The sequence below is a fragment of the Odocoileus virginianus genome, chromosome 8 (assembly GCF_023699985.2).
Source record: "Odocoileus virginianus isolate 20LAN1187 ecotype Illinois chromosome 8, Ovbor_1.2, whole genome shotgun sequence".
Lineage (NCBI taxonomy): Eukaryota > Metazoa > Chordata > Mammalia > Artiodactyla > Cervidae > Odocoileus > Odocoileus virginianus.
The window spans coordinates 71,862,448-71,886,653 of record NC_069681.1 but is presented as its reverse complement, the minus strand read 5'-3'; the positions used below and the strand labels follow the sequence as shown (position 1 = coordinate 71,886,653).

Genomic DNA, 24,206 nt, shown 5'->3' with positions numbered 1-24,206 from the left:
AGCCCAGGCTGGATGCATGAGACAAGTGCTCAGGACTGGTGCACTGTGAAGACCCAGAGGGATGGGATGGGGACGGAGGCGGGAGGGAGGATCGGGATGGGGAATACATGTAAATCCATGGCTGATTCATGTCAATGTATGGCAAAAACCACTACAATACTGTAAAGTAATTAGCCTCCAACTAATAAAAATAAATGAAAAAAGCAAAAACAAAAACTGCGTGCTTGTGTCTCAGGTCTTGAGCTTCACTAAGCAGCAGGAACAACTAACATCTGGCATTTGTGAACTCTTCCCCAAACCAGTACAGTGCAAATTATCTACTAGCAGAAAAATGAGCACTTATTAAAAAAAAAAAAACACCTAAAAATCATTTACAAGTGATGAATTGGAGGTACTACCCTGACACTTCAAGAAGAACAAACAAACTAAGCCTCTTTCTCTTTCCCAGGAATGATGTAAAATGTAGAGACAAGTGTGTTTTGTTTTGTTTTTACAGACTCATGCAATGTCAAGAGAAGAGATTTATTTGAACATTTTTAAAAAGTAAAGACTCATCTGTTCACTCCACCAATCAGGCAGAGGAACACTGGTTCAGTTTCTAGCAAGACCTCAGAGCAGATAGCCTAACTACCTGGAAAGAAACCAGAGCAAAAATCAAACAGCTCAAGAAAAACAGCAACAGTAACAACAAAGGAAGCAGGCTGAGCTGAGCAGGCTGCTGTCCCAACTGTGGACCAAACAGCCAGCCGGGGGGCACCCCACCCCCGCCAGGAGACTGTCCAGGTGGTCATCCCAGCTGCCAGCGCAGGTCCAAACATCAGGGCAACAAAAAGTCATTTTTAAACTTGGTTGAGTGAATAACCCATTTTGAGTGAATTCAAACAGCTCTTTTTTTTTTCCTTTTCCAGCTTCTTGATCATAGCTTTCCCCCGCCCCCCTTGCATATCTCAAAATCATCCAGCAATTACCCAACCATGCAACCTGCTGCTGTGTAGACACAGGATAGGGGTCAGAAGATAACATCACATTCCCTGAATGATATGCTTCAGGCTGTCTCTTTCCCAGCAGGGCCCTAAATATTTTTTAAGGTAAAAAGCACAAAACCTATGTGGAATTGAACTAACACAGAAAAGAGGTTATAAACACCAAAGTATATACATAGAACATGAAGAATAAAGAGATTGCTAGAGTCTGTGCATCGTTGTTGTTATTGTTCAGTGGCCAAGTGGTGTCTGGCTCTTTGCAACCCCATGGACGGAAGCACACCAAGCTTCCCTGTCCTTGACTATCTTCCGGAGTTTGCTCAAACTCATGTCCATTGAGTCAGTGATGCCATCCAACCATCTCATCCTCTGTCATCCCCTTCTTCTAGAGTCTGTGAATAATCAGTCTATAGTTGAGCATCTAGTTAGGGCAGGTAACTTTACTGGGACATGGTGCTAACTACTGTGGAAGGCAGACAAAACATGCAGCATCTTCTTAAAAAGATGACTGATGACACACACCTCAAGCCAGAAGTCAAGGCAATACGATTCTGACTTCACAAGACACACCCATGTCATGTATGAAAATAAATATGCCAAAATAACATCAATGGTTTAGAGTTATACTGTGGCAATCTGGGGGGATTATTTACCCTCTTTATCCTGAACATTCTTTGTAGTATAAATATTTCATTAATAATGAAACAAATATATGTATTGTGCTTTGGGGGACAAAAATGTAAGTAACATGGTCCTTCTTAAAAGTTTATAAATTAAAAAAGGTGATGAGATAAAAACCATACATACACTACCCAAAAAGGAGAACACTGAACAAAGTACTATGATTTTTGCATCACAAAAATTTTTTACATGATAGGGTGGACAAAAATTAATGAAACTAGACTCAATGTGCTGATTTGTATTGGGTTAGCCAAAAAGTTCGGGCTTCCCGTGTGGCTCAGCGGGTAAAGAATTTGCTTGCAATGTGGGAGACCTGGGTTCAATCTCTGGATTGGAAAGATCCCCTGGTGAAGGGAAAGGCTACCCACTCCAGTATTCTGGCCTGGAGAATTCCATGGCCTATACAGTCCATGGGGTCACATAGAGTCGGACATGACTGAGCAACTTTCACTTTCACTTTATTCTTTCGGCCAAAGAGTTCATTTAGGTTTTCCTGTAAGGTGTTATGGGAACTTTCTGGCCAGCCCAGAAAGTTATTATATTATATTATATTATATTATATTATATTATATTATATTATATTACCTTCCCAACATACATGCTAAACTGAGTAGTTTAAATGGGAATACAAAAGGAGCACTGCTACACCTACACTTCCAGGGACACAGTGGGTTGAAGCCTGCAAATTATCTTCTAAACTCCTCGGCCAGACACCTATGCCCTTTTCATCTGCCCTCTGGCCTAGAGGTCTCATCACTGGTCCCTGCCCTCACTGCCGGCCCAGCTCAGCCACACCCTGACACCTGCTCTTCTGCTGGACGCCCGTGATCTTGCTCCTCTGGGTCTGGAGAGCCTTTCTCCTTCTGAGTCCCTCCAAGAGCCAGCCAGCGACCACTCTGCTGAATGCTGTCCACAGCAGCTCCCGGTGGCCCCACAGCCCTGTCCACGCTCACGGACACGGTCCCTTACAGCAGGGGCCACACCTGGGACTTCGTTCCTAGCGTCAGGCACACCAGGGTGCTCCGCGAACGTGTGCGGAATTAAATGGATGAAGCAGTACAAAACAATGAAAAACACTTCCTGGAAAACACCTGAGATTTGGTTGCGGATACCAGATCTAATTCTTCTGTGGAATTCTAATTCTAATTCTTTTAATTCTTCCTTTTCTGTTTCAGACAAATATACGTACATGAAATCTTACTACCTGCTCAAGGCATTCAGTACATTAGATTGCACGCTCAGTCACTTCATATGTGTCTGACTCTTTGAGACACCATGGACTGTGGCCCACCAGGCTCCTCTCTCCATGGCATTCTCCTGGCAAGAATACTGGAGCGGGTTGCCATGTCCTCCTCCAGGGGATCTTCCTGACCCAGGGACTGAACCCGAGTCCCCTGCGTCTCCTGCACTGCATGCAGATTCTTTACCCGCTGAGCCATCAGAGAAGCTCACATTAGATCAGGAGACAGGATTAAATGACATAGTGACATTTTTAAATATCTTAATTCACTTAAAAAATGCAAGCGGTCATTCACAGATTTCTTAAACTGGGAACTGGGGGCTGAAATGTGCCAGTGAACTATGTCACTTCTCTTTTCTGTGGCTTCTCTTTTAACCTGGCTTTTTACACCAAGAGGCTGAGAAGTAGTTTAGGCTTGGGTGGACTATCTAGGGAGTGGCTATGGTGATATAAGGGCCAAGTTCAAACAGTCTTCTTCAGGTAAACCAAGATATACCCATTTGAATGCAGAGTTCCAAAGAATAGCAAGGAGAGATAAGAAAGCCTTCCTCAGAGATCAATGCCAACAAATAGAGGAAAACAATAGATTGGGAAAAACTAGAGATCTCTTCAAGAAAATTAGAGATACCAATGGAACATTTCATGCAAAGATGGGCACGATAAAGGATAGAAATGGCATGGACTTAACAGAAGCACAAGATATTAAGAAGAGGTGGCAAGAATACACAGAAGAACTGTACAAAAAGATTTTCATGACCCAGATAAATCACGATGGTGTGATCACTCACCTAGAGCCAGACATCCTGGAACATGAAGTAGGCTTAGGAAGATCACTATGAACAAAGCTATTAAAGGTGATGGAATTCCAGCTGAGCTATTTCAAATCCTAAAAGATGATGCTGTGATAGTGCTGCACTCAATATGCCAGCAAATTTGGAAAACTCAGCAGTGGCCACAGGACTGGAAAAGGTCTGTTTTCAGTCCAATCCCAAAGAAAGGCAATGCCAAAGAATGATCAAACTACCACACAATTGCACCCATCTCACATGCTAGCAAAGTAATGCTCAAAATCCTCCAAGCCAGGCTTCAGCAATACGTGAACTGTGAACTTCCAGATGTTCAAGCTGGATTTAGAAAAGGCAGAGGAACCAGAGATCAAACTGCCAACATCTGCTGGATCATCAAAAAAGCAGGAGAGTTCCAGAAAAACATCTACTTCTGCTTTATTGACTATGGCAAAGCCTCTGATTGTGTGGATCACAACAAACTGTGGGAAATTCTTAAAAGAGATGGGAATACAAGAACACCTTACCTGCCTCCTGAGAAATCTGTATGCAGGTCAAGAAGCAGCAGTTAGAACTGGACATGGAACAACAGACTGGTTCCAGATTGGGAAAGGAGTAGGTTAAGCCTGTATATTGTCACCCTGCTTGTTTAACTTACATGCAGAGTACATCATGAGAAACGCTGCACTGGATGAAGTATAAGCTGGAATCAAAATTGCCAGAAGAAATATCAATAACCTCAGATAAGCAGATGACACCACACTTATGACAGAAAGCAAAGAACTAAAGAGCCTCTTGAAAGTGAAAGAGGAGAGTGAAAAAGTTGGCTTAAAACTCAACATTCAGAAAACTAAGATCATGGCATCTGGTCCCATCACTTCATGGCAAATAGATGGGGAAACAATGGAAATAGTGAGAGACTTTATTTATTCATTTATTTTTGACTCCAAAATCACTGCAGATGGTGATTGCAGCCATGAAATTAAAAGTCACTTGTTCCTTGAAAGAAAGCTATGACCAACCTAGACAGCATATTAAAAAGCAGAGACATTACTTTGCCAACAAAGGTCCATCTAGTCAAAGCTATGGCTTTTCCAGTAGTCACCTATGGATGTGAGAGTTGGACTCTAAAGAAAGCTGAGTGCCAAAGAATTGATGCTTTTGAACTGTGGTGCTGGAGAAGACTCTTGAGAATCTCTTGAACTGCAAGAAGATCCAACCAGTCCATCCTAAAGGAAATCAGTCCTGAATGTTGATTGGAAGGACTGATGCTGAAGCTGAAACTCCAATACTTTGGCCAACTGATGCAAAGAACTAACTCATTGGAAAAGACCTTGATGCTGGGAAAGATTGAAGGCAGGAGGAGAAGAGTGCAACAGAGGATGAGATGGTTGGATGGCATCACTGACTTGATGGACATGAGTTTGGGTAAGCGCTGGGAGTTGGTGATGGACAGGGAAGCCTGACGTGCTGCAGTCCATGGGGTTGTGAAGAGTCGGACACGGCTGAGTGACTGAACTGAACTGAGGAAAACCCACCATAATTGAAAATAGTCTGCGGGTAATTGGGAATGGTCAGGAGAAAATGCAGCCAGGATACCTGGGTTCTCAGCAAAGTCACTCTGAGATCACACATCTGTAGAGACAAAAACAGGCCCTTTCTGTGGGGTGTGGGAGGGTTTTCTGCGATAATGCAGGCAAGCGGCACAGCTGACAGCATGGAACAGAGTAAAGGCTTAAAGGATGATGGCTGCTGAGGTTGCCATGGTTTTTGCTGTCCTTGGGAGCATCACTAACTAACTGTGGACCTGACCCGAGTCTCCTCTTCTCTGAACTGGGTGCGGTGACAGGACTGCCTCCAGAATGGCTGTAAGCAATAAGTGAGCCTGATACTCTGAGACGTGACTGTTCCTGGCACATAATAAGTGCTCAATACAGGTCAGCAATGGGTGCTGACATTATTGGGCCTCCCAGTTGGATCAGTGGTAAAGAACCTGCCTGCCAACGCCAGAGATGCAGGAGACCTGGGTTCGATCCCTGGCTTGGGAAGATCCCCTGGAGGAAGGCATGTCAACCCACTCCAGTATTCTTGCCTGGAGAATCCCCAAGGACAGAGGAGCCTGATAGGCTATAGTCTATGGGGTAACAAAGAGTTAGACACAACCAAAGCTACTTGCATGAACATACCCTGCCTTTATTAATATTACCCTTGAGGAGCAAATGGTCCAGGGTATTGACAGTCCCTGAAGGCTGCAACCTGCTGGACAAATGTGGGACACCCAGATGGTCAGGACTGACCAGGCAGCATTTCAGACCTCTGGACCTGAGGCTGCAGAGAGTGTCTGAAGACTGAGAACGGAGCCAGTGAACTAGGCATTCATAGCATCGGGACTGTGTCCATGCTCTAGGAAAAGGACAGCTTTTTTCCTTACTACCTACCCTCTACACGAGGTGTTTATCCCCATACAAGGGAGGACACTGAGGCCCAAAGGACACATGGGCTAGAAATGGTGGAAACCAAAGAAAACTTACTCCTGGTGACCCCAAGGCAGGGCTCTGGGTGCTCTGCCAGGCTGACTAAGGGTTGTACCCGCCCCAGTGAGTATCGAAGACCCTTTCACTTAGCTCCGTAGGACTCCACCAAACTGGTCGATACTGCAAAGCTGTACAACCACCTAAATACCGTGTTCAACAGTGCAGCCCTTCATCCCAGCAGCTCTGATGGGACAGCTATCAGAGCCTGCAAGGAGGAGGAGCCACCTGAGGGAGGGCGCGGTAAAGGGGCGCTTGGCCCGAGCTCCTGGCAGAGCAGAGCAGCTGAACCTCTTCAGGCTGCCTGACCAAGAACTGTTCAGAAATAAACCATTCAGCCGGTGGAGTGTTCTAAGCGTGACCTTGAATTTCCTGGAATAAAATGAAATCGCTTATGAAATGTGTTGGCATCCATAAAAAAAAGAAGGAAAATTTAATGGAATAACAAGCATGTAAGTAATAATGTTTAAAATAAAAATAAGGCAATAAAAAGGTATTTACTGAAATTGCTTTTAACTTCTGGGTCTGGCCCAGGTAGAGAAATGCTTTTTATAGATGCCAGCATTCTGTTTATCTGGGGAAGAACCTGACAAGCACAGAATATACACATTATGAGATTGTGGACAATGGGTCCGGGCTTCCCTGGTAGCTCAGAGGTGAAGAATCTGCCTGCCAATGCAGGAGGCATGGGTTCGATCCCTGGGCCAGGAAGATCCCCTGGAGAAGGAAATGGCAATCCAATCCAGTATTTTTGCCTGGGAAATCCCATGGACAGAGGAGCCGGGCGGGCTGCAGTCCTGGGGTTGCAAAGAGTCAGACGCAACTTAACAACTGAACAACAATGGGCCCACAGGGACTTTCACATTTTGCCTCAGTGTCCAGATGACACATCAACTAAGAGTCTGGTGCCTGTTTTTCCAAAATGTGTGCAGAGAAACCAGCCGTGGCAATCAGAAGACCAAAGATGCCTGGTGTACAGGAATCCAGGTGTATGGGATTGCTGTCTTGCCATCTCTCTTCAACAACAGCAAGCAGGTGTCAGGAGAACCAGGCAAGCAGAAACGAAGAGCCCAGAGCACAGAGCGGGCAAACACTTCTCAGCAGCAGAGAAAGTGACTGCTTATCAGATCAAGCTGCTCAGCCTGCTCATTTGAATGAATGGTAACTAACACGGAGGCCACCTAACTGCCAGCCCTCCGTGAGGGTAAATCCAACAGGTGCGGAAATGAAACGCACCCCCCTCCCCTTGCTGATCCAGATCCTGAAGACCTGGGCTGGTGCATGTGTTACCGGGCAGAGCTCAGGGTTTCCGGGAGTGGCTGGGAGCGGCAGCCCCAGGCTTCCCCCGTCCGAACGGTGCAGACCCACTGGATCTGAACCACAGGGCTGCTCCAACCTGCAGGTCCCTCCAGCCGCCCCCGCTTCTGCCCCCGGGCTCTCCTGCACACGGGGCCTCACCTACCACGCCTTCCACGGATCTGCCACACTGGATCTCCCTAAACCTAGCGTGGGCGCCTTCCCTGGGGCTCCTGCAGCACCCTGGGTGTCCTGCCAACCTACAGGGTGACCGTCCGGTTCCTTCTGTCTGTTGCCCTTGAACTGCATCTTATCAGGACGCATCACTTTCTTCTGTCACTATAGCACTTAAATTTAAAGATCAGTTTTCATATAAAAAATGAAGACTTTTCCTGAAAACTGAAAGCCTGGCATACACAAGTCCCACGTCAAGGCGACCCGAGCTCCAGCTGAGCAGCTACGATCCCATCCACGGAGGAATTCAGGCGCTGGGGGCTACGGTCTCCACCTCCTCTGTCGTCACAACCTTCCTGCATCACCAGCCGAGCAGTTAAGAGTTCATCACCAGCTGGGGTTGGAATATTTGGTGATAAGAACTGTGATTTTGCTCTAGAACTGTAACACATCCAAAATATGTGCGCAATACATGTTGAAGCAATGAAGAAATTCATTAGCTAGAAACAGTAAAATGTTAGGGTTGTCATAAGGAGTAAAATAATATACGGGGAAATGTGTGCGACCGACCACACCTTGAGCTTGAAACATAATTGATGGTGGGAGAGCACGGTTCAGGTGAGGAGGGCGTTTCTGAGAATAGAGCTATAATAATAACAAACGTCCCCAAGGAGGAAGAGCTCGCGTGGACCTTTCCAATTTTAACAATTCAGTAACATCTCCAAGAATGGTCCTTATTTTTGATCTTATAAATGACCAAGATATATGACTCTTAGAATAGTTCCAATAATCTAAATAATTTTTTCAGAGAAAAAGTTGCTCAATTTTATTTTTTCCCCTCACATTTCAAAGCCATTTGATTTATTATCTGACATGCAGAGCATGCAACAGGAAAACGTTTTCATCTAGTAAAACTATATATACACTAGGTCATGAAGCCACAACCAACTCATACATTTTTCCAATATGTAATAAGCTGAGATATTTTTTTAAGAAAGTAACATTAGACTGGCAGGCTTACAATTTATAAAATCAGCACTGAAATGACGCCAATGCTACACGTATGGCCTCTTATATTTTAATGGTGGAACACAATCATAAATGGCTAAGAATAATGTCAGTTCCATATGCGAAGAGAATAAAAAATTAATTAGAAATTTAGGGTGCTGCTATTTCCACTCACGGCAACAACCTCTAGCTGCTGGCTATTCTGTATCTTTGCCTTCAATTTCATTCTATCCTGAAAATTGTTCTTCTTACACAGTAGAATTTGGAGCCCCTTTTGTGGCCTAGAAAGCTCAGGAAAGTATGCAGTAATAAAAATATACATATTGTTGTTGGCTGGGAAGTGGGAATGATTTCCCCTTTCAAGTCAAGAAATATTTTCTACTCAAAACTCTACAAGCTTTAAAATGTTCTGTTGCCAAATACAATACCTTCAATTCCTTCAAAGTTCAAAATCATTAGGGGCCACTCACTGTCAGGCTCCTACAATTGTTTTTAACAGAACTTAAACTAGGATAGGTTTTTTGAAAATAATTCTTTTTATTTCTCTGAGTTGTAAAAGGTATCATTTTTGCCTTAGGAAGACACAGTGTTCTCAAAATGTTCAATCAACAAGCATACTGTAACTGGATACTCTTTCCTAACTTTACTAATGTTTTCCAATCCTAAAAGACAAATAAGACAATTGTAGCATCAGGGTCTAAGGGGACCCCAAACAACCATACAGTCTATTCTAAGAGAATTGTGCATAACAATGTCTACAACACAGCTGTTTAAATTTTTACTTTAGAAGTCTGGACAGATTCCAAAACCCCTCTCTGTAACATGTGCAGAGTTCTCCATTATAAGTGGCCTCCATTCTTTTAGAACTTCCTCATATTAGAACCATCCGAGCAGACAGAGGGGAAGAGTTAGCTGAATAACATTTAATCTTCAGGTAGACAAGCTCCTCTGGTATAAAATTGCTGAGGTTGGCTGTCCTCATTTTAAAAACCCAGCTCTTAAAACTTCAATTTAAAAGGCACATATTCTGTGATGTGTGGACTACATGATAACCCAATACTGTTTAAACATCTTACTTCTAAATGTAAACAGTTGAGACAGATAAAATACGATGAATGAACTCACTGCTCAGCCAGTAAATCATGAAAGGAAATTGTGTTCGTATTGCTTGACTGTTCTTTTTCTTCAGCCAGAAGGTCATTTTAGAAAGGTTATGAACATTTAAGAATCAGCTGCCATGAGACAAACACCTCTCACTGTTAAGCTGTTCCTGCTCTCTTATCACATGAGCAGCTGTCTCTTTATTCAGGGCATACATTTATTCAACCTGTTGTCAACAGACAGAGCATGCTGGCCTTTTCCAGATCTTTAAATGCTTAACTTAAAATACTGATTTATCAGATTTAAGAGAACTTGGCTATTTTCCTTAAAGATCCTTCAGTCTTTTGTTTCTGCTGTGTTAATTTTCGAATGGCTGAACCGGTTGCAGAGGCCTGGGTTAAGGTTGGGTTTGGATGTTTAAATAGGTGAAAAAGGAGAACCAAAGTCTCTTCAGGAGTGTTAGCAGAACTCCACACTCAGATGTCAAATGTCCCCAAATACCCTGGATTCACATATTAGAGCTACAACTAGTAAGTTAAATTAACATACTTAGCACAGCATGTAATTATTACATGTATGTACAAATACATTCTATGTCAGTTAAACTTCATGATCATCTGAGGTTAAAAAATTTTCTGTTCTTTTAAAAAGCTTCTTAAATGTTAGCAATGTTCTTTATTCAAGTCATCTGGGTAGGAAAGGCACTTTACAATTTCAAGTGCATAAAAAGTCTTCCTATGTGTTTACCTTCAAATTCAAAATTCAGTCTGGACTCAGAGCCTAAAGACACTCCCATCAAAGAAACAAATAAACTCCATGAATGTCCCAGAAAATGCTAACACAACATCCTAGAGTCAGCACTTAATATGGAAAAAATTCCAAAGTACATAAAGACACCTGGCCTCCATAACAAAGTAGACTTCATGAGACACTTCCAAGGGTTACAAAGAAACAAACATAGAGCTATGATAAAGCACCATGTATTCATGCCAAGGGAGTATTTTCAAAATGAAACTGCATTTCTATGTTTTGTATTATTGCCAGAACTTGATAAATATTATGTGAAGAAAAACCCTTTTCAAGTACTGACATCTCTGTGAATGATAACTGTCAAAAACTGTCTTCCAGGGTAGGACTCTATTCTCACCCCCTCTAGTTACATATCTTTAAATTAGATTAAAAAGTGCTTGAAATAAGACATGTTTTTAAACTACATGAAAGCATGGCAAAGACGCCTAAGGTGAAGCTGTACAACAGAAAACATAGGGAGTAAATCCTGAACTAATGCAAAATAATCTTCCCCTTTGCATATAAGTATCTGATCATGAAATAACAACACATCAAAATAAATTCTTCTGTTTGCCTAAGTCATGTTTAACAGTAACTGTTTCCTGTTTGTATAAAGAAATCGTCTTCTATTGTAAACAGTAAAGGAAAACTGTCACTGGAGTAAAAACCACCCATTCATAGTTTGAGTTAAACTATTTCAATTAAAGAAATACCGAACAATGCCTAATGGTCTTGATTGTCTGCAAACTGAGTCCTTTTTTTAAATGAAAAACAAAAACAAAAAAACAATTGAAATGGATTTCCTACAATGGTAACTGTAGGTGTGACGCAGAGCTCGCTACCGACGAAACATCGCTGCAGCTGGGTGCTTGCAAACTTCCTCCTCAAGAGGGAATGCGCTACATCTTTTTGCCATCGAATGGCAGGAGATCCCTGACCAAGGCTGCGAGGGCGGCCCTGTGCATCACCGTGCCGGCACCTCCTCCCTCCCCAGCTCGCACACGGCCGGCCGGCCTGCAGACCGCTTCCCGCCTGGAGGGCTGCAGCGCCCGGTCCAGGCCCGGCGAGCACACACTTGCACGCACACACACCTTCGCCGGCGCGCAGCATCCTATTGACCAGATAGATCCCTGCACCCAGGGTCAGCGCGCTCTGTCCGGTCGCCCACGCGGGCCGGGGGGCGTTCCCCCAGCTCGGGCATCTCCGTGCCCACCGCCGTCAGCCCTCCCAGGGGTCGGCTCCGCCAACCCTGTCCTCCCGTCCCCTGCCCTGAGCGCGGGCAGCCCAGGTTGGCGCCCCTGCCTCCACCCGCGGCCGCCTTCTCTCAGCGTGCGTTTCGCGCGGAACCGCCGGGGCGAGGGCTGGGACAGCCGCGTGGCGTGGCCGGGTGGGCTGCGGGAACCTACCTTCCCCGGTGACTTGAGGCTGCCCCGTAGGTCCCGACGGCGATCGTAGGCTCAGGGGCGCGCGGCACGCGGCGCGGAGCTGGGCCGGGGTCCGCTTCTCACGCGCGCGCCCTGCACTGCCCCGCGCTGCGGCCCCGCGCTCCCCGGTAGCCCGGCAACCGCCACCGCCTCCCGGCCCCGCCCACCAGGGGCCCCGCCTACCAGGATTCCCGCCCACGTCCCCTCCTGCCCTCAGGCTCCTGGCGGCGCCACAGCTTGCCCTGCCCACGCCTGAGCCCCGCCCACCCCATGGCCCGCCTACCTTTAAGCCCCGCCCACCTCTCGACCCCCGCCCATTGCCTGCCCCGCCCACAGTAGAGCCACCGCACACCCCTTGCTCCGGGCTGTCCCCACCGGCCTCGAGCACCTTAGGCCGCAGCTGAGCCGCCCGTGGCCCCCGGGGCTTTGGGAGCTGTTGACTGCATCCCGCAGGCGGGTCTGGGCCAGGCGGAGGGTGCTCATCCGGATCGCCTAGAGCGGGGCTGTGTCACTGCCTGCGGCTAGAGTGGCACCCTCGCGTCCACTTGGACCTGCTTCCAGGCTTCGTGCCTCTGCGCTGCTCCTCACCTTCTACCCTGCGCCCGCCTCTGCACCAGGAAAGGCGCGGGAAGCCACGTGACACGAGTGCAGTGGGTCCAGATCACCAGGACCTGGCCCACCGGGCTCCTACCCGCTCACAGAGGCTTTTCCCAGCGGGTCCACGGGACGCTGGCTTCCAGAGGGCCCGGTGCACCCATAGGCCCAGCGCGGTCTGGTCCAAGCCCCCGGGGATCCAGGCCTCCACACGCACCTCGTGAAGGGATGGTGTCCAAACTTCACTTGGCACACTTAAGAAGCGGGGCTAACGGTGCCCACTCCGCACCTTTGGTGGAAGGAGTAAAAATATCCTTCCAAGTACAGAAAAAGTTAGTTTTTCCGCAGTAGAATGGTATAGAAATGTAAGCAATTATCATCATCTGGCCAGTGAGTAAGTGCACAAACTTCTCTCCAGCCCAAGATGCCGCGCACGCGTTGAGTTGATGCAGAAGAGCGCCCTGCTCCCTGTGATGGCTTTGATTTCCTGGCAAAACTTCACGTTCCTTTGGATGGAACCAAATCCTGTGTTTCCCTTCTGTACTCCAAGGCCCATAGTAGCCTTCAATAAGTGTTTGTAGATTGAATACGTTCCTATGGTTAGTTACCACACACAACACCCCACACTGAGAATGCCCAGTTCAGTACTAGGTAGTTGTGAAAAATACTTTAAAAATATCCTTCCAAGTGTCAGCCTCAAGGTTGTCATGGCTGGAATAGAAACTGCAATAATAACTTACTTTTAATCATTTACAAATTATATACCCTATCCTATTTGAGGACTTTCCAGGTGGAGCTATTGGTAAAGAACCTGACTGCCAATGCAGGAGACATAAGTGATGCCAGTTCGATCCCTGGGTCAGGAAAATTCTCTGGAAAAGGGAATGACAATCCACTCCAGTATTCTTGTCTAGAGAATCCCATGGATGGAGAATTCTCCCAGGCTACAGTCCACGGGGTCACAAAGAGCTGGACATGACTGAAGCGGCTTAGCATGCACGCACACATTATACCTGAAACTCAAGGCAAGCCTGCATTTCCCAAACCTACCTGTCAGCTGTGATCTGGGACCACAACACTCCCTGAACTTCACCCACAAGCTCCCTCTTCGATGGAAGTCACCTGTTTGTCTAACTGGACTCCACCTCCGAGGGTACCTCTTATTTTCTTAGTAGCCCACAGCCTAGCACACAGGGGATCCTCCGTCTCCCATCCTTAAGCTGACTTATTGCTGCTTCTCTGTAAGGTCTCACACATTCACCCTTTTCCCTCTTTCTCTCTTTACCCCATCACCTCAACCTATAGTGCAGGCCCTCCACACCTCTCGCCTGAACGCCCTGCCTTTTCAAACCTCCCTCCCCGCTACCCTGTCCAGCCCATCTGTCTTCCTCCTGCCTTACATCATGGTCACTGACCAGTGGAAAGATTTCCAAGGATTCTTCACTATGAAGAATGGCGTCTTCATCCCTTAAATTAGCAGTCAGGGATTTCCATGTTTGGGCTCCACCCACATCTTCAGCCTTATCTTTCCTTCCTCTGCACCGACCACTTCACATTCCGGCCAAACTGGTCTGCATGCCTTGCCTCCAGTGTGCCCTGAACTTGCCCTCCCTCTGCTCCCCAAGCCTTCTCTTCACGCTCACCTCTTTCCCTCACCTGACTCCTTCGCACGCCAGAAGCCACAGCTCTCACGAGTCTCCCTAAGGTCTGGGGCCTTCTTAAGACAAGAACAGTACTTGCCACATTCTCCCTCAGTAGAGGGAGAATGCCCTGTTCCTGTGACTTAGCTTTCTTCCTCAAGGAGTTAAAAGGAGTTCTGCTTTCAAGAAGCGGCATATTTTGCTCAAACGTGCACCTTTGACAGTATCAAACATTCACATGAATGTTCAGTGTTTTCTGAGAGGAACAGAATCTGCCAGCCCAGGAACTCCTTTGTTTTCTTCTGGCTTCCCTTTCTGCTCGAGACAGTAGCACATTACTTCGTTCAGTCGTTTAGCACCATCTCATGTGTGTGTGGCTGGATTTCCCCTGAGCCCGCTAACTCTCCATGGACGGGTCTGATGCACACACACAGCCGCTGGCATTGCACATTCTGGCCTTGGATGCTAAGTTGCCGCTCACTAGCTGTATGCCCTTGAAAAAGTTACTTGACCTTCCTAAACTTCTGCTTCAACTGTGAAAGGCGTGGTTCCATTGGTCGTTGTTCAGTAAGAAAAGGGATGCAAAGAGCTCGGCCCAGTGCCTGGCACATAGTCAGTGCTCAATAAATGGCAGCCTTTTGTCAGGCACACAATGCCAAGCATCAGAGATCTGTGATAACCCAAATGGCGCTTGACAGTGAGGAGTACTGAACGGCTGCACTGTGGCTATTGAGTGCATTTTACTCTTTTTGTTTTAACTTTTTGGCATGTGGGGTCTTAGTTCCTCGACCAGGGATGGAACCCACACCCCCTCAGTGGAAGTGTGGAGTCTTAACCGCTGGACTGCCAGGGAAGTCCCACATGCATGTGTTCCCAGTCGCTCAATCCGACTCTTTGGGACCCTGTGGACAGTAGCCCACCAGGATCCTCTCTTCACTGGAATCTCCAGGCAAGAATACTGGAGTGGGTAGCCAATCCCTTCTCCAGGGAATCTTCCCAATCTGGGGAATGAAACTGTGTCTCCAGCATTGGCAGAAGGATTGTTTACCACTGAGCCATCTGGGAAGCCCAGGGAAGTCCCACACTGATTGCTATTAATGAATTGAAATTTTACTGACAAAGCCAATTTTTTTTTTTCGGAGGGGGGGGTGCTACTGGGGATTGAGGGATCTTAGTTCCCTGGGGCCAAGGATCAAACTCTGGTCCATGGCAGTGAAAGTCCAGAGTCTTAACCACTAGACCACCAAGCAATTCCCTGAAAGAGCCAAATTCTTACGAGGATTTTGGTAGAGGCGTAGTTTTAAAGATTATGTTAAGAGTTGGCTTTCTGAAGCTAGTTTTAGCAATAGCTAGGCTGATTTGAAGTGCATTTGTTTAGAATATGTTCCTAAAAAAGTTGAACCAATGAAGTTAACAAACCTCTTGGGAAAATAGTTTCCGTGATAAGCTAGCTCACTGGAATAAAAGTTAATGGAAAACTGCTTGACTTTCAAGTAATTTCCAGCATAAAACACTATTTCATGGGGGAAAGAAACAGAAGGCAAGTCACATGAGAATTGTGAATTCTGTCTGTTCCTTCACAGTGCCTGGCACATAGTAGGTACTCATTAAAAATTTGTTGAATGAATGAATAAATAGGGGTAAAAATCTCAAAGAGTTATAAAGTTTGCCAAATATAGTTAGGAAAATAAAGGGGAATATAACCAAGACCCAGATATTTAAATAATTCCCAGCACCCATTACTGACCATTGATGTCAGGCCATCTGTGTAGGGCAGGGGCCTGACAGAGAGCAACTTGTCCAAGGTCACACACCAAGTTAATAACAAAGCAGGATCCAAAATCCAGGCTTCCTGAATCCTAATATAATCATCACCATACCAAGAATGCATAAATTAATATGTGGCTTAGGGCTTCCCTGGTGGCTCAGGTGGTAAAGAATCTGCCTGCAATGCAGGAGAGCCAGGTATGATTCCTGGGTAGGGAAGATCCTCTGGAGAAGGGAATGACAACCCACTCCAGTGTTCTTGCCTGGGAAATCCCATGGACAGAGGAGCCTGGTGGGCTATAGTCCATAGGGTCGCAAAGAGTTGGACATGATTGAGCGACGAACACAGGCCAAAGAGGGTGTTTATTCAGTTGATATAACGTCAAACTCATGACATCTATAGAGCAAAATTGCTGTAAGTTGCAGCAGGTGCACTGATCCTGGTGAGTTTATGATACCACGTTGGTCAAAATCTTCTTCTGTGTTTATTGAGAGAAGAAACAAGCCATGATGCTCCTTTTCTGCTTCCCAAGAAACACAGGTGACTGATCCCTCTGCACATAGTGGGATGAAGAAGCAGGCTTACTGGGCAGCAGCTCCCAAGGCTAGTCTGTAGGACTGTCTAAGTCCTGGGCGCCACTGACAGGATGGAGAAAGCTGTACTTAGAACGCTTCTCAGAGAGGGAGCCAGTTGTGTTGGAAGAATCAGTCTGATCAAGTCGCTCAACACCCCCATGTCATCTCCCTCCGCCTTCTCATCAAAGGGCAGAGTTAAGTCACAGTGGGTGATGCTGAAGTACTTTGCGGCAAGGATGTGAAAGATGGTCAGGCTGGAGTGGTGATTTCAGCCAGTGAGTGGACCTGAGGGAGCATGGCCACCAGGGAGCCTCCTCACGCCCCCTTTCGTAGCCCATTCCTCTAAGCAGTGCTGACAACATGTTAAAGAATCACTCCTTAATGATGCACTGGTTTCTGAAAGCTTCCAGGGTGTCCTGGACTGGCCCTATTATCACAGAGAGTCTGACTAACCACACCAATGATGGATGCATGAGTGTGGTCCAGTCCTGAAGCAGAGAAAGAATGACTTAGATCCCGAGGTCCTTTATAGTTGAAGATTCTAGGCCAATGATGGAAAACGCGATCAAAAAATTCTAATAACTCTCATAAAATATACCAAATGAAATTTTTTACAAAGCCCATCCCCCCGTAAAATTTTGGCTGCAATGTGTGCTAACAGTCAAGTTCAGCTCCATGCAATTCTTACAACAGAATTAACTGCCCAGCCCTAAAACAAAAGAGCCTGAATTGAAATCAGACTCCAGTGGTGCACTTAATTAGTCCTGTGAGCTTGCACTTGATATTTAATCCCTTTGAGACTCACTTTTCTCTTCTGTATAATTGCAGCAACAAAATTAATTGCTGGAAATTTAAATCAGATGGTGTCCTAAAAATACTGTCAGAGTGCGTGACACACAAGTACTCCATAGATATGAGTGAATTAATAACTAGTGCATTAATAAATGCTAGTGAATGTTACTAAGTAATAATCTGTAAGGCTTTATATGAAATCTTTATGAGGGTGATAACACATGAGAGATAGCTATTTGGCCTTGAGATCAGTGTATATGTGAAAAATTTATAGTCAATAAATAAATTTATTCACAAGAGATATATTCTTTTTTTTTTTCAAGAAAAAAAATCCCAGAAGGAGTTAGTGAAAACTTGCTCAAGAATTCTTAATATAATCAAATGTAATATGAAATATATATCATGCACAAGCCCATATTGAATCTGTAAACTGAAATCTCACAAAATCCCACTGGGACTCTCCAGGGAGGAATAACAACCTTTAGTTAACTATTACATCAAACTTTTCACTTTTCACTAACATCCTCCAAGAAAGTATCAATTCCTTGGAAACACAAAAAGAGTGTGCATATAATGTCAAAATATGTGCATAATATATATATGCACACCTGCATCTACACATACACAAATATATATAATTCCACATTGCATAGATATATTAAATTTTTGTGAAAATTACTTTAAATGTTCTGGCAAATTATGTGTGGCAGTAATTGTGTTCAGACTGCTTAGAAACACAGAAGCAACAGCAATTGTCGGGAAATCAAAGGACTGGTCCAGTTGACTGACACATTTCTCATGGAAACAAAAACTACACAGCAGAAGGAAGTGGTTATCTTGATCTTTCAAACTAACCCTGGTCTCCAGTCAGCAGTGCATTTGTTTTAGCAGGTGTTGGAAAATATCCATGGTGAACTGGGAAGGACACAGGATCAAGACTTGGAAAACTGGCCACGTAACTTAATTAAGAAAGTCAAGTAACTTTTCCGCAGTCCTAGTTTCCTCATCTGTATAATAGCTATAAAAATTCCACCCTGCTTATTTCAGGAGGACAATCTGGTCCACTCCCTCATTCCCCACATGAGAACACTGGGGAGTGAAGTGAATCCCTTAGGGTCACATAGCTGATTAGTGAGAGAATCAGGACTAGAAATAAGTCTTTTGAAGTCTTGGAGTTTCTGCAGTAACAAAGCTGCCATTGAAGCATCAGATAGGAAAGGGCTTTGAAGAATGTAATGTAAGGGTTTTCTTCAGTAGAAATCTTATGGATTTAAATCACAGTCAAGATCAACATAAAGCAATCAGTTCAGAGATGACTTTTAAGACTGTACCTGTATATTTAGCAACAGGCATCCTTTTTTAAAAATCAAATACAATCTGCATCTTTTCTCAACCAAGACACAAAATGTAAACAATTCCCTGAATTAATTCAGACCCTGAAGTGGATTTTCAATGACTTGACTTGCCCAAGCAAGCTCTCTGCAAAGCCTAAATTAATCAGATAATTGCCAATACTCCCTTTTGTTTTCTGTTGAAAAAGTGTGTGTTTGTTAGAATGAGCCTAGTAGCAGAATAATAGTCATTAAAAAAAAATTTTAAGTCCCAAATCGGAACTAAATGACCAAATTCTTAAGCACACTATTTCTTTAGGCATCTTCTCCAGTCATTAATTTAAAAGTTTAATTTTCTTTATCCTAATGTGAACATTATTGCTGTGGTTGTGATGTAAAGAGGACTTTTTCAGCAAACGAATGAAAAAAAAATCAACTTAAGCTGATCATTCAGGATTTTGTGAACATGCTTTGTCACATTGTCAGTAAAACAAAAATTTAAATGCCTCTCTTGTCATGACTAAAAAACAGGAGTTAAATCTTTTGAATTCTTACTGATACATCTTAAAAACAAAGCCAGTTTGGTATGGTTTTAAATAATCTCCACTTAACAGCTATCAGTTTTAAAATTAAGTAAACAATGCTAATTATGCTCCTTCAAACATCAAGAGGAAAATTTAGAAAGTAATTTAATTAATTGGCTCTGAAAAATTAATTACACATGAAATGAGGCTCATTAGGCCCTTCCTGTCTCATCAGAATTTCTGACTAAAAAATAACTGATCTCATCACTTATACTTGCTTTGTGAGATGGCATTAAATAGACTACCGTGATGATACATACTCTACCCAAGTAAAACTAAGACCAAAACATTAAAATGAGCTAATATGAACATGGTGCTCTTAAATTTCCACTGTGCATGCATGATCATTGAATTGACAAGTTAACTTGCAAATTCAGTACAGTCATATACTTTTTTGCCATGCTGAGTGTAAACTAAAGGGAAAATGGGACTAAAAATCGTTTAACATCATAACTGTTGATCACCCAGTTTTCATAAACAGTTGGCAAATTTTAACTCACAACAGCTGTCACTGCATTAAAAGTACATGTCAGTTTAGGAATATTAACCTCCGGGATGTGTCTGCACTTGAGGCTTGTGCAAAGGTTCCAGAAGATCACCAGAGGATTTTTTTTAAACCAAACTCAGCACAACCTAACCCTCCCTGTCTGACAATTCTTTAGTTTTACCCAGAAAAGGGCTTTAATCGTACTTGAATGGCTCTCCAGTGCTTCCTTGGAGGGGACATACCGCATAAGAAAACGTATTTCTTGGGTCGGCATCTTGGAGGTGAGAGAGTAAATTAAGAAACAGTGTTACCAGAGATGCAGTGCTCTTTCTATGAGAAAACAGAAAGCATTGGCATCCATGGAGTCCCTCCGCCTGTTTACTAAGTAAAGCAACTTGTAAATACTTAGAGCAATTACAGCCTGCAGACCTTGGGCTCTGCAGCGGCGGGGGAGATGGCTCAAGTTAGCTCCCTCCCCTTCGGTCCTGTTGGAACAACTCATTTCCAAGTAAAATGTGCGCGGCAGATTGCAAACCCTTTGTACAAACTACCAAACCGACCCCGGAGTATCGGATTTCCTTTCATCCACACACACACAGAGTACTCAAGGACAGAAATGCTCGTGGCCCCCTAGACTAAAACCCTCTTTTCTGAGAACATGCAGGAAAAGTGCACCGAAAGCCACAACAAACAGAAATCGCTGTACCTTCAACGTGCTGAAGTCTTTCCAAGGACTCACCACCCTTTTCGGCAACTGAGTTTCTCCTTGGCAGCCCTTCTGCGCCCAACTCTTGTACCTTCCGAAAAATGTATGTCGGCACAAGCCCAGACGAAACCTCCAACCAGGGAAAAGAAAATGAAGCCTGCAGATCAAAGGCAGACGAGCAGGGAGATGAAATGCCCGTAATCTGATCGGTGATCAGTTGCCGCACATCAAAGGCAGGCCAAGTTGCTATGTGTGCGTGTGTGTGTATGTGTGTGTGTATGTGTATGTGTGTGTGTGTGTGTGTGTGTGTGTGCGCGCGCGCGCGCGCAGGGCTCTCGGAACGCTCCTTTCTAGCAGGTAGCCGCCCCCGCGCCTCCCCGCCCTCGGATTCTTTTGTTTGACCCGGATCCAGCCGTTCTCCTCTCCCTGGCACCCAGGAGGCCCCCGCGGTGGCCCCCGGCCCGGGCTGAGAGTCTGGGCCCGTGGCGCTCGGGCCCCCGCGCTGCGCCCGGGCTGCGCGCTGGGAGCCTCGCCTGGTGCCAGCCGGCCGCGCCGGGGCCCTTTCATCTCGCGGAGCCGCGGGTCCCATGACCTCACCGCTGCCTGGCAGGACGGCCGCCCGCGGGGAGCGCGCCCGGGGGCAGGGCGGCCGCCTCCTATCGCGCCGCGCGCCCGCGGCCCCGGCGGCAAAGCCTGGCCGCTGCTGCGGGGCCACCCGGTGGGGAGCGGACCCCCGAGCTGTGCTGGCTGCCAGAGACACAACCTTTATCTGCCCCTTTCTCGGAGGAACCGCGGTGCGTCCCGCAGAGCCGGCGTTCAGTCTCCAGGATGGTTCCAAGGAGCAGTGGGGACCCCGAAGGAGAGAGTGACCTCTCTCTTCAAAGGCTGTTCCGGCCTTCCCTGTGACCAGTCCTTACGGGTTTTGAGTAACCTGTCTTTTCCTTGAAACTTAAATTATTACACGTTGCAAATTAATCACCGGCGCTTTAATCAAAGTCATTAACGAGCAGATAACTAAGTTACCCAGTATTTTGATATCTCTCACCCTCTCACTTAAGCCACTGGGCCCGACACAGTTTTGATCTTAGTTTAGGATTCAAAAATTAGATTTTAAAACTACATGTACTTCTTAGATAGGTGTAATTCATTAACACCTATTGAGTATTTAAAATTCACAAAAGAAGGACTTCTGGTGGTCCAGTGGTTCCAAGTGCAGGGCACCTGGTTTGATCCCTGATGGGGGAACTAGATCTCACATAACTAAGGCCTGGCCCAGTCAATTAAATAAAATAAATAAATATTAAAAAATAAAATTCACAAAAATAAAGAAGGCTGTGTTCCTTGCCTTTTAGGGCCATTTCTCCTAAACCCATAGTTTGGACACTAAAAGTCATCACATTTAGTCTATTTATTCATATTTTAACCTGAAACTTACTACATATTATTTAGAATTGTCTGACTATCCATCCTGAACAACAGCAGATTCAATAAAATAAGTTTATTTTTAGTATTTATCAAAATAGAAAATAATTTCAAAATTTCATCTTACAATCCAGGATACAGTGCATTTCTGAATTCCAGGCCACTCTTCTATGGCCTGAAGGAAATTTTTCTGTTTTCTAATGGCGACTTGCCAACCTTTAGAAGTCAGTTAAAAATATTTTGTAAAACTTAGAAGACAATAGAATTTAATTTATATACGTTATAAACTCCTCTTCCTAATTAGTTTCATCTAATTCTTTCCTCATGTGATTTTTGAAAATGTAGTTTATGGTGTGTTTATTTCCAGATGTCTGGGATTCTCAAACAAATTTTGATAGCAAAATTTTTGGTTTCCACAGTTGAGTTCAGTATTTAACATTTAAGTAATCATTTCCCCCAGCATTTCTTGTATAATTTTCCTCCCCCACAGGTCATTTCTCGAAGATGCTTAGAGCTCAGATAGTATATGATCAAGGTATGATTTCCTATGACTTCTCAAAAGTAACCAGGAAAACTCCTGTGATACTTGGACTCCAGGTAACATTACAGAGAATACCAAAAAGGACAAAATATTTCCCAGTGGCCATGTGTTCATTTCTTCTCTGAGGTAACCCAGCCTTGCCCCTAGTGTGAAATCCATATTCCACCAAGCAGCGCTCAGAGGTTATGTTTCCTGATACACCAACATATTAATTTATGAGCCCTAGATGCGAAGGAGACGAGGGTTCGTTCAGGAAGATCCCCCTGAGGAGGAAATGGCAACCCACTCCAGTATTCTTGTCTGGGAAATTCCATGGTCAGAGGAGCCTGGAGGGCTACAGTCCATGGGGTTGCAGAGAGTCGGACACGACTGAGCAACTGACCATACATAGACACACACAGATGCTCTGTGAGGCTCTTCAGATAAGCATGTAAAATCCTAGTGTATCGATAGAGTTCAACACCAGTGGAAATTGGGTGAGGGGCCGAGTCAGGATTCTGACACTTCCACTGGAACCTGGCAGGATGCATTTGAAAGCAGGGACTTAAGTGAAAACCACTCAAGTGATCCTACATTTACACGAACCTCACCAAGGAAAATCTGTAGTTCAGAGTATGTCTAGAAATGTGATGATGATGACGCAATGGTGCGTGCACACCCAGTTGTGTCTGGCTCTTTGCAACTCCAGGCACTGTGACCCACCAGGCTCCTCTGTCCATGGGATTCTCCAGGCAGGAATACTGGAGTGGGTTGCCATGCCCTTCTCCAGGGGATCTTCCCAACTCAGGGACTGAACCCAGGTCTCCCACATTTCAGGTGGATTATTTACCTCTGAGCCACCAGGGAAGCCTAGCAATGTGATATCATCTCCAAAGGAGGAGTTTATTCACCCAGTGGCTGAGAATTATTTTGAGTTGCGTCTCTTGTGGCCGAGAGCCCCCCCACATGTGAGACGACAGGAAGCGAGGTTAGGACCACCTATGTCACCTGGAGCAGAGTGTGGCTGAAGGCCGCCTGGAACGAGACTTGACCTCCTGACCCAGCCCACAAGGGCTATGCCCACGGAGCCTCCTGCAATGTGGAGACGTGGCCACACCGTGGTTGCTTCTGCAGGGCTCCATGAAGGGGAGCTCCTGCACAGCTTTCCTCTCTCCCCTCTGGGAATCTTAGATTTGAGAAATTAAGTCATTTGCTAAGACATTAAGAAATACGTCAGCCGCCACTCTGTTATGATCCGGTTGAACAATACTGAATTGAAGTCTTTTATTTCTGATCCCTAGAGCCACGTCCTGCATAGACGGCATATCTCGTTCTCCTCCCCACGTCCTGTCTCCACCACCTGGCTGTGTCGTGGGTCTGGACCAATACTGACACATTATTATTATTATGTAAGATGTATTTATTTGTTGGCTGTGGTGGGTCTTCATTGCTGCACATGGGCTTTCTCTAGTTGCGGCGAGCGGGGCTACTCTATGTTGCCACGCGTGGGTTTTCTCACTGCAGTGGCTTCTCTGGTTGCAGAGCGCAGGCTCTGGGAGTGCAGACTTCAGCAGTGGCAGCGCATGGGCTCAGTAGTTGTGGCACACGGGCTTAGCTGCTCTGTGGCATGTGGGATCTTCCCTGAGCAGGGATTGAACCAGTGTCCCCCACATTGCAAGGCAGATTCTCAACCACTGGACCACCAAAGACCTGATACATTTTATTAGCTGAAATCCCTACTTCACATTAAAGGCCATTCATTGTGTTGTACAGTT

General features: G+C 45.3%; 1 protein-coding gene across 3 annotated transcripts in view; it reads right to left on the bottom strand.

The window, feature by feature from the left end:
- The window catches only part of TNFRSF19 (TNF receptor superfamily member 19), a 90,886-nt gene extending 69,724 nt beyond the window's left edge, over window positions 1-21,162 (bottom strand). Inside the window, exons 1-2 of one of the 3 annotated variants that reach the window (XM_070471678.1) lie at window positions 21,087-21,162; window positions 20,490-20,646 (exon numbers count right to left, since the gene is read on the bottom strand). The gene's annotated coding sequence lies outside the window, so the exon portion shown is untranslated. Of the gene's footprint in view, window positions 1-11,994; window positions 12,142-20,489; window positions 21,064-21,086 lie in introns of those variants that run through there. The other 2 variants (XM_070471677.1, XM_070471679.1) reach the window with 2 other exon arrangements.
- Between the last annotated feature and the right edge of the window lie 3,044 nt (window positions 21,163-24,206).